General features: G+C 51.9%; 1 protein-coding gene across 2 annotated transcripts in view; it reads left to right on the top strand.

Moving 5' to 3' along the window:
- Positions 1–12495, top strand: part of LOC147116596 (5-hydroxyisourate hydrolase-like) — a 112233-nt gene that overhangs the window by 91698 nt on the left and 8040 nt on the right. The window lies entirely within an intron of this gene.

Genomic DNA, 12495 nt, shown 5'->3' with positions numbered 1-12495 from the left:
TAGTTCCGCCCTGCTTGCGTTGTTTACAGTTTTCCTTTGAGTCCGGAGGATACTTTTACAGAATTCCGCATGTAGGATCTCAATTGGGTGTTTGTCCCATTTTGCAAAATCTTGTTGTGTTAGTGGTCCCCAGACCTCACTGCCATAGAGTGCAATTGGTTCAATTACTGATTTGAAAATTTTGAGCCAAATGCTAATTGGGATTTCTATTTGGATTGATTTTTTGATGGCATAGAAAGCCCTTCTTGCTTTCTCTTTCAGTTCATTCACAGCCAGTTTGAAGTTTCCCGTAGAACTGATTTTTAAGCCCAAGTATGTGTAGTGAGTGGTTTGTTCAATTTTGGTTGTTCCTACTGTGAAATTTATTGTGGGTCCATGTTGTTTGGATCTTTGCTGGAACACAAGGACTTTGGTTTTTTGGGGATTTATTGTCAGGGCCCAAGTCTGGCAGTACGACTCCAGCAGGTCCAGGTTCTGCTGTAGACCCTCCTTAGTTGGTGACAGCAGAACCAGGTCGTCGGCATAGAGGAGGAATTTAACCTTGGATTCATATAGGGTGAGGCCGGGTGCTGTAGATTGTTCAAGTAGTTTTGCCAATCCATTAATGTAAATATTAAAGAGTGTCGGTGAGATTGGCAAGCCCTGCGTCCCCCCCCGCCCCTGTGGGAAGTATTTTGTTTGTTTGTCTCCAATTTTAACTGCACATTTATTGTTTGTATACATTGATTTAATTACATCATATGTTTTCCCTCCTACCCCGCTTTCGATAAGTTTCAGGAATAAACCGTCATGCCAGATGGAGTCGAAAGCCTTCTGGAAATCTACAAAGCATGCGTAGATTTTGCTTTTGTTATGGTGAACGTGTTTGTCAATTAGGGTCTGTAGGGTGAAGATATGATCGGATATTCTATAGTTTGGCAGGAATCCAATTTGGCTTTTACTCAAGACATTGTGCTCTTCAAGGAAGTTTATGTCTTTTGTTTATGATGCTACAGAATACCTTCCCCAGGTTACTGTTTACACAGATGCCTCGATAGTTGTTTGGGTCGATTTTGTCCCCACTTTTGTATATGGGTGTTGTGGTAAACCACTTTATCGTTACACTATAGTTATCACTGTTGTATTGTTATCACCGTTGTATCACGATACGAGGTCGCCTCTTGTCGCGCTGTTATACCTGGGCTGACCACCTCCGACTCCGCCCATGGCTCCACCTACCTGCCCAGGTATAAAGGTAGTCGACTGGCTGGTATTCCTCCTTGTTGGACCCGATCACCCACGAGGGTGGGCTCTGTTATTTAGTCAATAAAAACCTTTAGTTACGTTCTTAACTCGTCGCCTTTTATTGGACGAATTGATAGGTATATCAGGTGTTATGAGTCCTTTGTTCCAGATGTCAGGGAAATAACCGACACTCAGAACCAAGTTGAAGAGTTTTAGGATAGCCAGTTTCAGTTTGTCGTCTGCGTGTTTAATCATCTCGTTTAGTATGCCGTCTGTCCCGCAAGCTTTTCCTGGTCGCAGGTCCTTGAGTTTTTCAAGAAGTTCTTTTTCTGTTATTATGGCGTCTAGCGGGTTTTGGTTATCTTTTATGGCCATTTCAAGCTTTTCAAGTTTTTTGCGTATTTGGTGTTGCTCTGGTCCTAGTGTGTTTTTCTGGTATAATTTTTCAAAGTGGTTTACCCATGTGTCCCCATTTTGAATGGACAAATCGTCGTGTTGTTTTTTGTGTAGTGTTTTCAAGTTGTCCCAGAAACAATTCGACTCAATGGATTCCTCCATGGAGCTGAGTGTATTCTTAATAAATTGCTCTTTTTTGGTCCTGAGTGTGTTTCTGTATTGTGTTAGCGTCTGACAATAAGTAAGGCGTAATTCCTCGTTTTCTGGATGTCTGTGTTTTTGGTTTGATAGTTTTCTAAGTTTTTTCCTCATGTTATGGCAATCATGGTCAAACCATTTTTCATAGTTTTTTGTTTTGGGTTTGTTCTTGCGAGCTTTCAAGTTTGCATTTGTTGCCAAATTATCAAAAATATTGTTTAGTTTACTAACTGCCCGGTTTACGCCTTCTTTATTGTGAGTGTATATGTTATCCAGAAAGGTGTCTAAGAGAGCTTGAGTTGATGCATTGCTAATTGTTTTCTGGTATTTTTCCGTGTCGTTTTTGGCCCATCTGTACGATTTTTTGGTGTTGTACAGTTTACTGGGTTGTGTTTCTATGTTGTTTGTTTCTGTCTTTTTGAGAAACATAGTAATTTGACTGTGATCTGACAGTGTTGTTTGTGGTTTGACTGTGAATGCTCTGAAAGAGGATGGGTCCAAGTCTGTAATCATATAGTCTACTGTGCTGCAGCCAAGAGGTGAGCAGTAGGTCGATCTTCCTAGGAGGTCTCCTATGAACCTACCATTGACAATGTACAGACCCAGGTTTCGACAGAGCTGTAGTAGCTGTTTACCGTTGGTATTTGACTGCTTGTCGCAGTTATGCCTGTATGGAAGGGAAGGGATGTCAAAGTGGTTATTCCCGAATACGTAATTGTTTCCCTGATTATTGGTGAAGTCTGGTTCTTCGCCCGTTCTTGAATTGAGGTCCCCACAGATCAACACGTTCCCCTGGGCCTGGTATTGGATAATTTCCCCCTCCATGTTGGAGAAGGTGTCCTCTTTGTAGTACGGGGAATCGATTGGAGGGATATAAAGTGCGCAAATGTAAACATCTTGGGTGTTTGAGATAATCTCCCTCTCAAGTTTGAGCCACATATGGTTTTCGCCCTTTTTTTATAAATTTGATGTAATTCTTAAGTTCTGTTTTAAACCAGATCAGTATGCCTCCGGAGTCTCTGCCTTGGGTTACACTTGGTAATTTATTGGAGGGGACCACTAGCTCAGTGTACCCTTGGGGACAGCCGGTGTGTCCTTTTCCTTTATACCAAGTTTCCTGTAAAATGATAATATCTAGATCTTTAGTTTCCTCTATGAACTCTGGGGTCCTACTCTTCACTTCTCGCAGTGAAGAGCGTAGACCTTGGATATTCCAGGTCGAAATATATAAGGATTTCATGTTAAGTTTTATCTTTTTCTATGATAGGTTAAAGAGTGGTACGTGTTTGTCGTGTCTAAGTGTGGGGAAAAAAAAGATCACCCCAGTTGTCCACAAAAGTTAATACAATTTGGTTACAGTTCTTTCTATTAATTAGTCCTTGATCCATAAGGCGGAAGTAGATGCTGCTGCACATCTGCTTATTGTCTCTTAATGGATTGTTTCTGTCTGAGGTATTGCGTACGTCCTGTGCATCTCTCCCTCTGTCTGGCTGGTAGCGGTCCTATTCCCCTGTGGGACAGGAGTGGTGCAGGTCTGATAATGTTGTTTTGCATGGGGATCCTCTCCGGTCTCGGTTGGTGTGGTGGTGGTCTTTGTAGTGTTCCTGATATGTACCCCGCTGATCTCTGGTGGTCGGGGGGGGGGTCCTCTTGGAGTCTGGGTATGGACCCGGTTAAAAGCGACGTCCTTCAGGGCTTTAGCAAAGATCGATATTTTTTGCCTTTGGATGTGGACGTGGTCGTAAAGACATTCTTCATCGAGGGTGGGGTGTTGGGCCAGGTGTACGTTGTGGTTTGATTCGCAGTCTCTTGCTATGCTGGCATTTATCTCATGAATTGTGTTGTTGTTGAAGTCTGTTCTCGGCAATATTGTGGAAACAGTGATTCTAGTGTTTGGAAATGTACTGCTTGCCTTCCTAATCATTGCTCTGAGCGATGTTGCTACCTCTTTCTGTTTGGCCTTTAGGTCATTTGTGCCCGTGTGTATTATTATGTGTTGGGGGGAGCCTAATCTGGCTTTGGTCAGCCATCCCATGGCTCTGTCTGTTGTTGGGCACCAAATCTTTTCTACTTTACTTCTAGGGAAGAGCTTTTTCTCCCATAGAAATTTCCCATTTGAGTCTATGAGTATTACGACGTCAGCCTTGTTTGTGTTTACTGTCTGGTGGCTTTCGCCTGGACTCATAGTGTGTGTGCTGGGCTGGGGTGTCTGGTGTGTGCGTACCTCTTGTGAGCGGCTCGCTTGTGGTTCCACGGTGGTGGGGGAAGATTGCGAGTCAGTATGCTGGTCGGTCTGTGTGGCACCCCTTGTATTGTGTGTCTGTTGCTTTTGTTCCGTGTGGGAGTGCAGCCGTTCCGTCCGGCTCTGTCTTGTCTTATCTCTAGTCTCTGGTTGCTGGTCTAATGGTGTTTTCTCTCCTCTATGGCTCTCTTCTTTTTCCTGCAGCTCTTTCACCTGATTCTTAAGTAGATTCACCTGGTTATCAAGTCTATTCAGCTCTCTCTTGTGTCTCTCCCTCTCCTGCTTTTGTTTGTCATTCAATTTGAGGACCTCCTCTCTAAGTTTAACCATCTCTATCTCTAATTGATTAAATTTATCTTTTGGTTGTATCTGGCTGTGTGATCCCGGGGTATGTGTCTGGTCGGCCCTGGAAGGCTCACTCACTTCCTGGCTAAGCTGGTCGGCCCTGGAAGGCTCACTCACTTCCTGGCTATGCTGTTCTTCTCTTGGTGGGCTGGGAATGGTAGGGGAACTATGTGTGGCTTCCTCCGTGGTAGTTATGCTGGGGTTTGTCAGTTGTATCGTGTGGCTGTGGTTCCCCGGGGTTAGTGTCTGGTTTGAACTGTGTGGCTCGTTCATCCCTTGACCATGCAGATTTTCTCCTGGTAAGTTGTCAATGTTGGGGGGAGTGCGGGCCACTCTGGGGCTGTTCATTCCCCTCGTAGTTGATCTTTTCAGTGTCCTGAAGGCCGTTGCAAATTTGTCGAGGTTGCCTTGCACTAATATTGTTCCGGTATTGTACGCGTTGACAGTCGTGATTGAACTGTCTCCTGGTGTGTTAATTTTCATTATGGACCCATTTGCGGTATTTTTTAGCTTAACACTGGTATAGTGTGATTTTATTGCTCTGATCCAAGCCGCTGGCTGATCTGAGTAGAATATGAGGTTACTTTTTGTCCCATTGTTGTAACAGTCAGTAAAGAGAGTTTCTGGTTTTTCTCTCATCTGAGCATGCTTGATCGTTTTTATAGCTTTTTTTGTGGTGTTGGGGGGAATCTGGAAGCGGGGCTGTTGTGGATCTTCTGATTCGCTCATTTTTGGTAAAGTATTGTTGATCTTAGAATAAGCTTTTCTGGGGCCCTGGGTTTGGTGTTACCCTCTCCCTGTTCGCGAACTTTCCCGGTCCCCCTCTCCGACCCCGTGGTCCCTGGGCCTCGGCTCCTGGGTTCACCCTTCTCAGGTCTGAGTCTGTGAGCCGCTGTTTCCCGGTGCCTTCGGGCTGTTCCCCTCCCCCTCAGAGGTCTCTGGGCCTCTGTTTCGGCCTGGCTCCTCGGGCCTTTCCCTGGGCCCTGTACTCACGGTCTTGGTTGCGAGCCTTCTGGTTGCTCTCCTTCTCCTCAGAGGTCTCTGTGCCTGCTGGCCTGGCTCCTCGGGCCTTTCCCGTGCTGGATTGTTGGGCTGCGGCCCGAGTCCCCTCGGCTGTGCCGATTGCTGGATTTCCGGGCTGCGTTCCGAATCTCCTCGGCTGTGCCGATTTCTGGGATGCGGCCCGAGTCCTCTCCGCTGTGCCGATTGCCGGGCTGCGTTCCGGATCTCCTCGGCTGTGCCGATTTCTGGGATGCGGCCCGAGTCCTCTCCGCTGTGCCCGTTGCCGGGCTGCGTTCCGATTTCTGGGATGCGGCCCGAGTCCCCTCGGCTGTGCCGGTTGCTGGACCGCTGGGCTGCGGCCCGAGTCACCTCGCCTCCTCGAACTCGGTCCCGATGCCGCCGACTCAACCACCGCTGCTGAAGCCCCGTGTGGCTGCCGTTCACTGGTTTGTGTAGTTCTTCTCTTGTTTCTTTTTTTTTTGCTTTGGCTTTTTTTTTTCCTCTATTTTCCTCTGGGTTTTTTTTTTCTTTGGTAGTCTTTCTGGCGGTCTTTTCCTTCTCTACTTTGTCTAGACTAATCTAAACTTAAACTAAACTAACTTAACTAGAACTAAATTTAATTTTAAAACCTTTTAAAAATTGAAATGAAACTTTTTTTCCCCACTTTAGACACTAAAAACACTAAAATCTCAGCAGCCCATCTCCCCCCCCTTCCCCCCCTATACACCCCCTTCCCCCCTACACATCCCCTTCCCCCCCTACACACCCCCTTCCCCCCCCCACACACCCCCTTCCCCCCCCACACACCCCCTTCCCCCCCCACACACCCCCTTCCCCCCCCACACACCCCCTTCCCCCCCCCCACACACCCCCTTCCCCCCCCCCACACCCCCTTCCCCCCCCACACACACCCCCTTCCCCCCCCACACACACCCCCTTCCCCCCCCCACACACCCCCTTCCCCCCCCACACACCCCCTTCCCCCCCCACACACCCCCTTCCCCCCCCACACACCCCCTTCCCCCCCCACACACACCCTTCCCCCCCACACACCCCCTTCCCCCCACACACTCCCTTCCCCTCCCACACACCCCCTTCCCCCCCCCACAGCCCCTTCCCCCGACACCCCCTCCTCCCCTTCCCCCGACACCCCCTCCTCCCCCCCACACCCCCCCCCCCCCACACCCCCCTCCTCCCCCCCCCACACCCCCCTCCGCCCCCCACACACCCCCTTTCCCCCCTTCCCATCCCTCTTCCCCTTTCCCTTCCCTTTCCGCCCTCCCCCCTTCCCCTCCTTCCCCCCTTCCCCTCCTTCCCCCATTCCCCCTTCCTTCCCCCCACCCCCTTCCCTCTTCCCCCCACCCCTTCCCTTCCCCCCACCCCCTTCCCTTCCCCCCACCCCCTTCCCTTCCCTCTTCCCCCCCACCCCTCCCCTTCCCTCTTCCCCCCCACCCCTCCCCTCTTCCCCCCTCCCCTTCCCTCCCACCCTTCCCTCCCACCCCTCCCCTCCCCTTCCCTCCCCACCCCCTTTCCCCCCCCACCCCTTCCCCCCCACCCCTTCCCCCCACCCCTTCCCCACCCCCCCACCCCCACCCCTTCCCTTCCCCTTCCCCCCCCACCCCTTCACCCCCCACCCCTTTCCCCCACCCCTTCCCCTCCCCCCCCACCCCTCCCCCCCCACCCCTTCCCACCCCTTCCCTTCCCCCCACCCCTTCCCCCCCCACCCCTTCCCCCCCACCCCTTCCCCCCCCACCCCTTCCCCCACCCCTTCCCCCCACCCCTTCCCCCCCCACCCCTTTCACCCCCACCCCTTCACCCACCCCTTCCCCTTCCCCCCCCCACCCCCCCACCCCCACCCCTTCCCTTCCCCCCCACCCCTCCCCCCCCACCCCTCCCCCCCCACCCCTTCCCACCCCTTCCCTTCCCCCCACCCCTTTCCCCCCCACCCCTTTCCCCCCCACCCCTTTCCCCCCCACCCCTTTCCCCCACCCCTTCCCCCCCACCCCTTCCCCCCCACCCCTTCCCCCCCACCCCTTTCCCCCACCCCTTCCCCTTCCCCCCCCCACCCCCACCCCTCCCCTTCCCACCCCCACCCCTTCCCTTCCCACCCCCACCCCTTCCCTTCCCCCCCCACCCCTTCCCCCCACCCCTTCCCCCCACCCCTTCCCCCCCACCCCTTCCCCCCCCCACCCCTTTCCCCCCCACCCCTTTCCCCCACCCCTTTCCCCCCCACCCCCACCCCTTTCCCCCCCACCCCCACCCCTTTCACCCCCCACCCCCACCCCCACCCCTTTCACCCCCACCCCTTTCACCCCCAACCCCCACCCCTTTCACCCCCAACCCCCACCCCTTTCACCCCCCACCCCCACCCCTTTCACCCCCACCCCTTTCACCCCCAACCCTTTCACCCCCCACCCTTTCCCCCCCACCCCCTTTCCCCCCTCCCACCCCTTCCCCCCCCCACCCCCACCCCTTTCCCCCCCCACTTCCACCCCCACCCCTTTCCTCCCCCCACACCCCTTCCCCCGCCCACCCCTTCCCCCCCCCACCCCCACCCCTTCCCCCCCCACCCCCACCCCTTTCTCCCCCCCCTTTCCCCACCCCCACCCCCACCCCTTTCCCCCCCACCCCCCCTTTCCCCCCCACCCCCACCCCTTTCACCCCCCCACCCCCACCCCTTTCACCCCCCCACCCCCACCCCTTTCACCCCCTTCACCCCCCCACCCCTTTCACCCCCCCACCCCTTTCCCCCCCCACCCCTTCCCCCCCCCCACCCCCACCCCTTCCCCCCCCCCACCCCCACACCCACCCCTTCCCCCCCCACCCCTTTCCCCACCCCCACCCCCACCCCTTTCCCCCCCCACCCCTTTCCCCCCCCACCCCTTTCCCCCCCACCCCTTTTCCCCACCCCACCCCTTTCCCCCACCCCACCCCCACCTCTTTCCCCCCCCACCCCTTTCCCCCCCCACCCCCACCCCTTTCCCCCCCACCCCCACCCCTTTCCCCCCCACCCCTTTCCCCCCCACCCCCACCCCTTTCCCCCCCACCCCCACCCTTTCCCCCCACCCCCACCCCTTTCCCCCCCCCCCACCCCCACCCCTTTCCCACCCCCACCCCTTTCCCCACCCCCACCCCTTTCCCCACCCCCACCCCTTTCCCCACCCCCACCCCTTTCCCCACCCCTTCCCCACCCCCACCCCTTTCCCCACCCCTTTCCCCACCCCACCCCTTCCCACCCCACCCCTTCCACCCCCACCCCTTCCACCCCCACCCCTCCCTTCCCACCCCCACCCCTTTCCCACCCCCACCCCCACCCCTTTCCACCCCCACCCCTTTCCCCCCCCACCCCCACCCCTTTCCCCCCCCACCCCCACCCCTTTCCCCCCCCACCCCCACCCCTTTCCCCCCCCACCCCCACCCCTTTCCCCCCCCACCCCCACCCCTTTCCCCCCCCACCCCCACCCCTTTCCCCCCCCACCCCCACCCCTTTCCCCCCCCACCCCCACCCCTTTCCCCCCCACCCCCACCCCTTTCCCCCCCACCCCCACCCCTTTCCCCACCCCTTCCCCCCCCCACCCCTTTCCCCCCTCACCCCTTCCCCCCCCACCCCCACCCCTTTCCCCCCCACCCCCACCCCTTTCCCCCCCACCCCTTTCCCCCCCACCCCTTTCCCACCCCTTTCCCCCCCCCCCACCCCTTTTTCTAAAACCGGAATTGAGTAGAGTGGATTGGGAAAATAGATTAAAGGGTAAGACGATACATGATCAGTGGTGTACATTTAAGGAGTTATTTTACAACTTCCCAAAAAAATATATTCCACTGAGAAGAAAAGGGTGTAAAAGAAAAGACAGCCATCCGTGGCTAAGTAAAGAAATTAAGGATAGTATTCGACTAAATACAAGGGCATATAAGGTAGCCAAATCTAGTGGGAGGATAGAGGATTGGGAAAACTTTAAAAGACAGCAAAATATAACAAAAAGATTGATTAAGAAAGGGAAGATAGATTATGAAAGTAAATTAGCAAAAAATATAAAAAGAGATAGTAAGAGTTTTTATAGTTATATAAAAAGAAAAAGGGTGGCTAAAGTAAATGTTGGTCCCTTAGATGATGAGACCGGGAAATTAATGGTGGGAAGTATGGAGATGGCAAAAACACTGAATGAATATTTTATATCAGTCTTTACAGTAGAAGACACTAAGAATATACCAACACTGGACAAACAGGGGGCTAAAGGGGGGGGGAGGAGCTAAACACTATCAAAATCACTAAGGAAGTGGTACTCGGTAAAATAATGGGACTCAAGGCGGATAAATCACCTGGACCTGATGGCTTACATCCTAGGGTCTTGAGGGAAGTGGCGGTAGGGATTGTGGATGCATTGGTAATAATTTTCCAAAACTCCCTGGACTCGGCAAAGGTCCCGGCAGACTGGAAAACTGCTAATGTAACACCCTTATTTAAAAAGGGCAGTAGACAGAAGGCTGGAAACTATAGACCGGTTAGCCTAACATCTGTAGTAGGTAAAATTTTGGAGTCCATTATTAAGGAGACAGTAACAGGACATTTGGATAATCATAATTTAATAGGACAAAGTCAGCATGGTTTTATGAAGGGGAAGTCATGTTTGACAAATTTGCTGGAATTCTTTGAGGAAGTAACATATAGGGTGGATAAAGGGGAACCAGTGGACGTAGTGTATTTAGACTTCCAAAAGGCATTTGACAAGGTGCCACACAAAAGATTATTGCTTAAGATAAAAAATCACGGGATTGGGGGTAATGTTCTGGCATGGATAGAGGATTGGCTATCTAACAGAAGGCAGAGAGTTGGGATAAATGGTTCATTCTCAGACTGGCAATCAGTAACTAGTGGTGTTCTGCAGGGGTCAGTGCTGGGTCCCCAACTCTTTACAATCTATATTAACGATTTGGAGGAGGGGACTGAGTGTAACATATCAAAGTTTGCAGATGATACTAAGATGGGAGGGAAAGTAGTGAGTGAGGAGGACATAAAAAAACCTGCAAGGGGACATCGACAGGCTAAGTAAGTGGGCAGAGATTTGGCAGATGGAATACAATACTGGAAAGTGTGAGGTTATGCACTTTGGCAGGAAAAATCGTAGAGCAAGTTATTATCTTAATGGCAAGAAACTGGAAAGTACTGAAGTACAAAGGGATCTGGGGGTCCTGGTGCACGAAACTCAAAAGGTTAGTATGCAGGTGCAGCAAGTGATTAAGAAGGCCAATGGAATGTTGGCTTTCATTGCTAGGGGTATAGAATATAAAAATAGGGAGGTATTGCTTCAGTTGTACAAGGTATTGGTGAGACCGCACCTGGAATACTGCGTACAATTTTGGTGTCCATACTTAAGAAAGGACATACTTGCTCTCGAGTCAGTACAAAGAAGGTTCACTCGGTTAATCCCGGGGATGAGGGGATGGACATATGAGGAGAGGTTGAGTAGATTGGGACTCTACTCATTGGAGTTCAGAAGAATGAGAGGCAATCTTATTGAAGCATATAAGATTGTGAAGGGGTTGGATCGGGTGGATGCGGGGAAGATGTTCCTGATGATGAGTGAAACTAGAACTAGGGGGCATAGTCTTAGAATAAGGGGCTGCTCTTTCAAAACTGAGATGAGGAGGAACTACTTCACTCAGAGGGTGGTAGGTCCATGGAATATGCTGCCCCAAAAAGCTGTAGAAGCTACATCATTACATAAATTTAAAACAGAAATAGACAGTTTCCTAGAAGTAAAGGGAATTAAGGGTTACGGGGAGCGGGCAGGAATTTGGACGAGTCTAGGTTCGGATCGGTCATGGCCCTGTGGGTAGCGGAGCGGGCCCAGGGGCCGTGTAGCCTGATCCTGCTCCTATTTCATGTGTCTAATTCTGTTAGATTCAGGAGATGGTTCTGTGATAGTGGATTGGCGGTTAGGATCAGATCAGCCGTGATCTTATTGAATGGCGGAGCAGGCTCGAGGGGCCGATTGGCCTACTCCTGCTCCTATTTCTTATGTTCTTATGTTCTTAAACTGTACTACCTCACAGTGACACTGAATTCCATCTGCCACATTTATTCCCATTCCACCATCTTATCAATATCCCCTTGCAGCTTCTTTTGATCCTCAGAATTATTTACGGCATGTCCTATTTTAGTATCTCCTTCAAATTTGGACTTCGCTGCCTCCAGCATTATATCCAAATCATTGATGTACACAATCAACAGAAACTGTCCCAGAACAGAACCACGAAGTACATCGCTACCCACTTCCAACCACTGAGAAACTGCCCTTCACTCCTACTCTGTTTCCTCCCTTCTAACCAGTTTGAATCCAATTTGTTTCACCCTAATCCATACCCCTTAATCTTCGACAGTAGTCTCCTGTGTGGTATCATCAAAGACTATGTGAAAGTCTATGCACACCACATCTACTACATTTCCCTTGTCCACCACATCTGCCACCTCTTCAAAGAATGTTTTGTCAAGCACCATCTTTCTTTGCTTGTCTGGGACTAGTATGGGAGGGGAATGAGGAAGCAGGTCGTAGGCTTCATTGATGAGTGCAGCGGAGGAAAACGGAAACGACAGGCTATATGATGGGCATGTGCTCAGTTGGCAAGAAGGCAGGAGGGAGGTAGCAGCAGCAGCTATATTGATGGCCACAAAAATAACATAACTCTTGATACAGCCTCACAACAAAATGACATGTAACTTTCATGTTACATGAGCACAACAGCTCTCCTTCATTCCAGCAACAAACCAGACTCCTTCATTAAGTGACACAACTTTACCAGCTGCAGGTCAGTAACTGGCTACAGCAGGCCACTGATTGCTGGTCCAGCCTGTGTTGATTTGGTCACGAGGGGATTTCAGGCAGCAGGCCACGACCTCTGCCAACTAGAAGAACGAGGGCAGCATGTGCATGGGAACACTATCAACTCAAAGTTCCCCTCCAAGTCACACACCATCCTGACTTGGGCATATATCGTTGTTCCTACATCATCGCTGGGTCAAAATCCTGGAATTCCCGACCTAACAGCACACCAGCATTGCCGCAGTACCTTCACCAAATGGACTGCAATGG

This window comes from Somniosus microcephalus, chromosome 6 (assembly GCF_052327205.1).
Source record: "Somniosus microcephalus isolate GS21.2 chromosome 6, FLI_Smic_1.0, whole genome shotgun sequence".
NCBI lineage: Eukaryota > Metazoa > Chordata > Chondrichthyes > Squaliformes > Somniosidae > Somniosus > Somniosus microcephalus.
The sequence above is the reverse complement of the archived record's forward strand: the minus strand, read 5'-3'. Positions and strand labels throughout refer to the sequence as shown.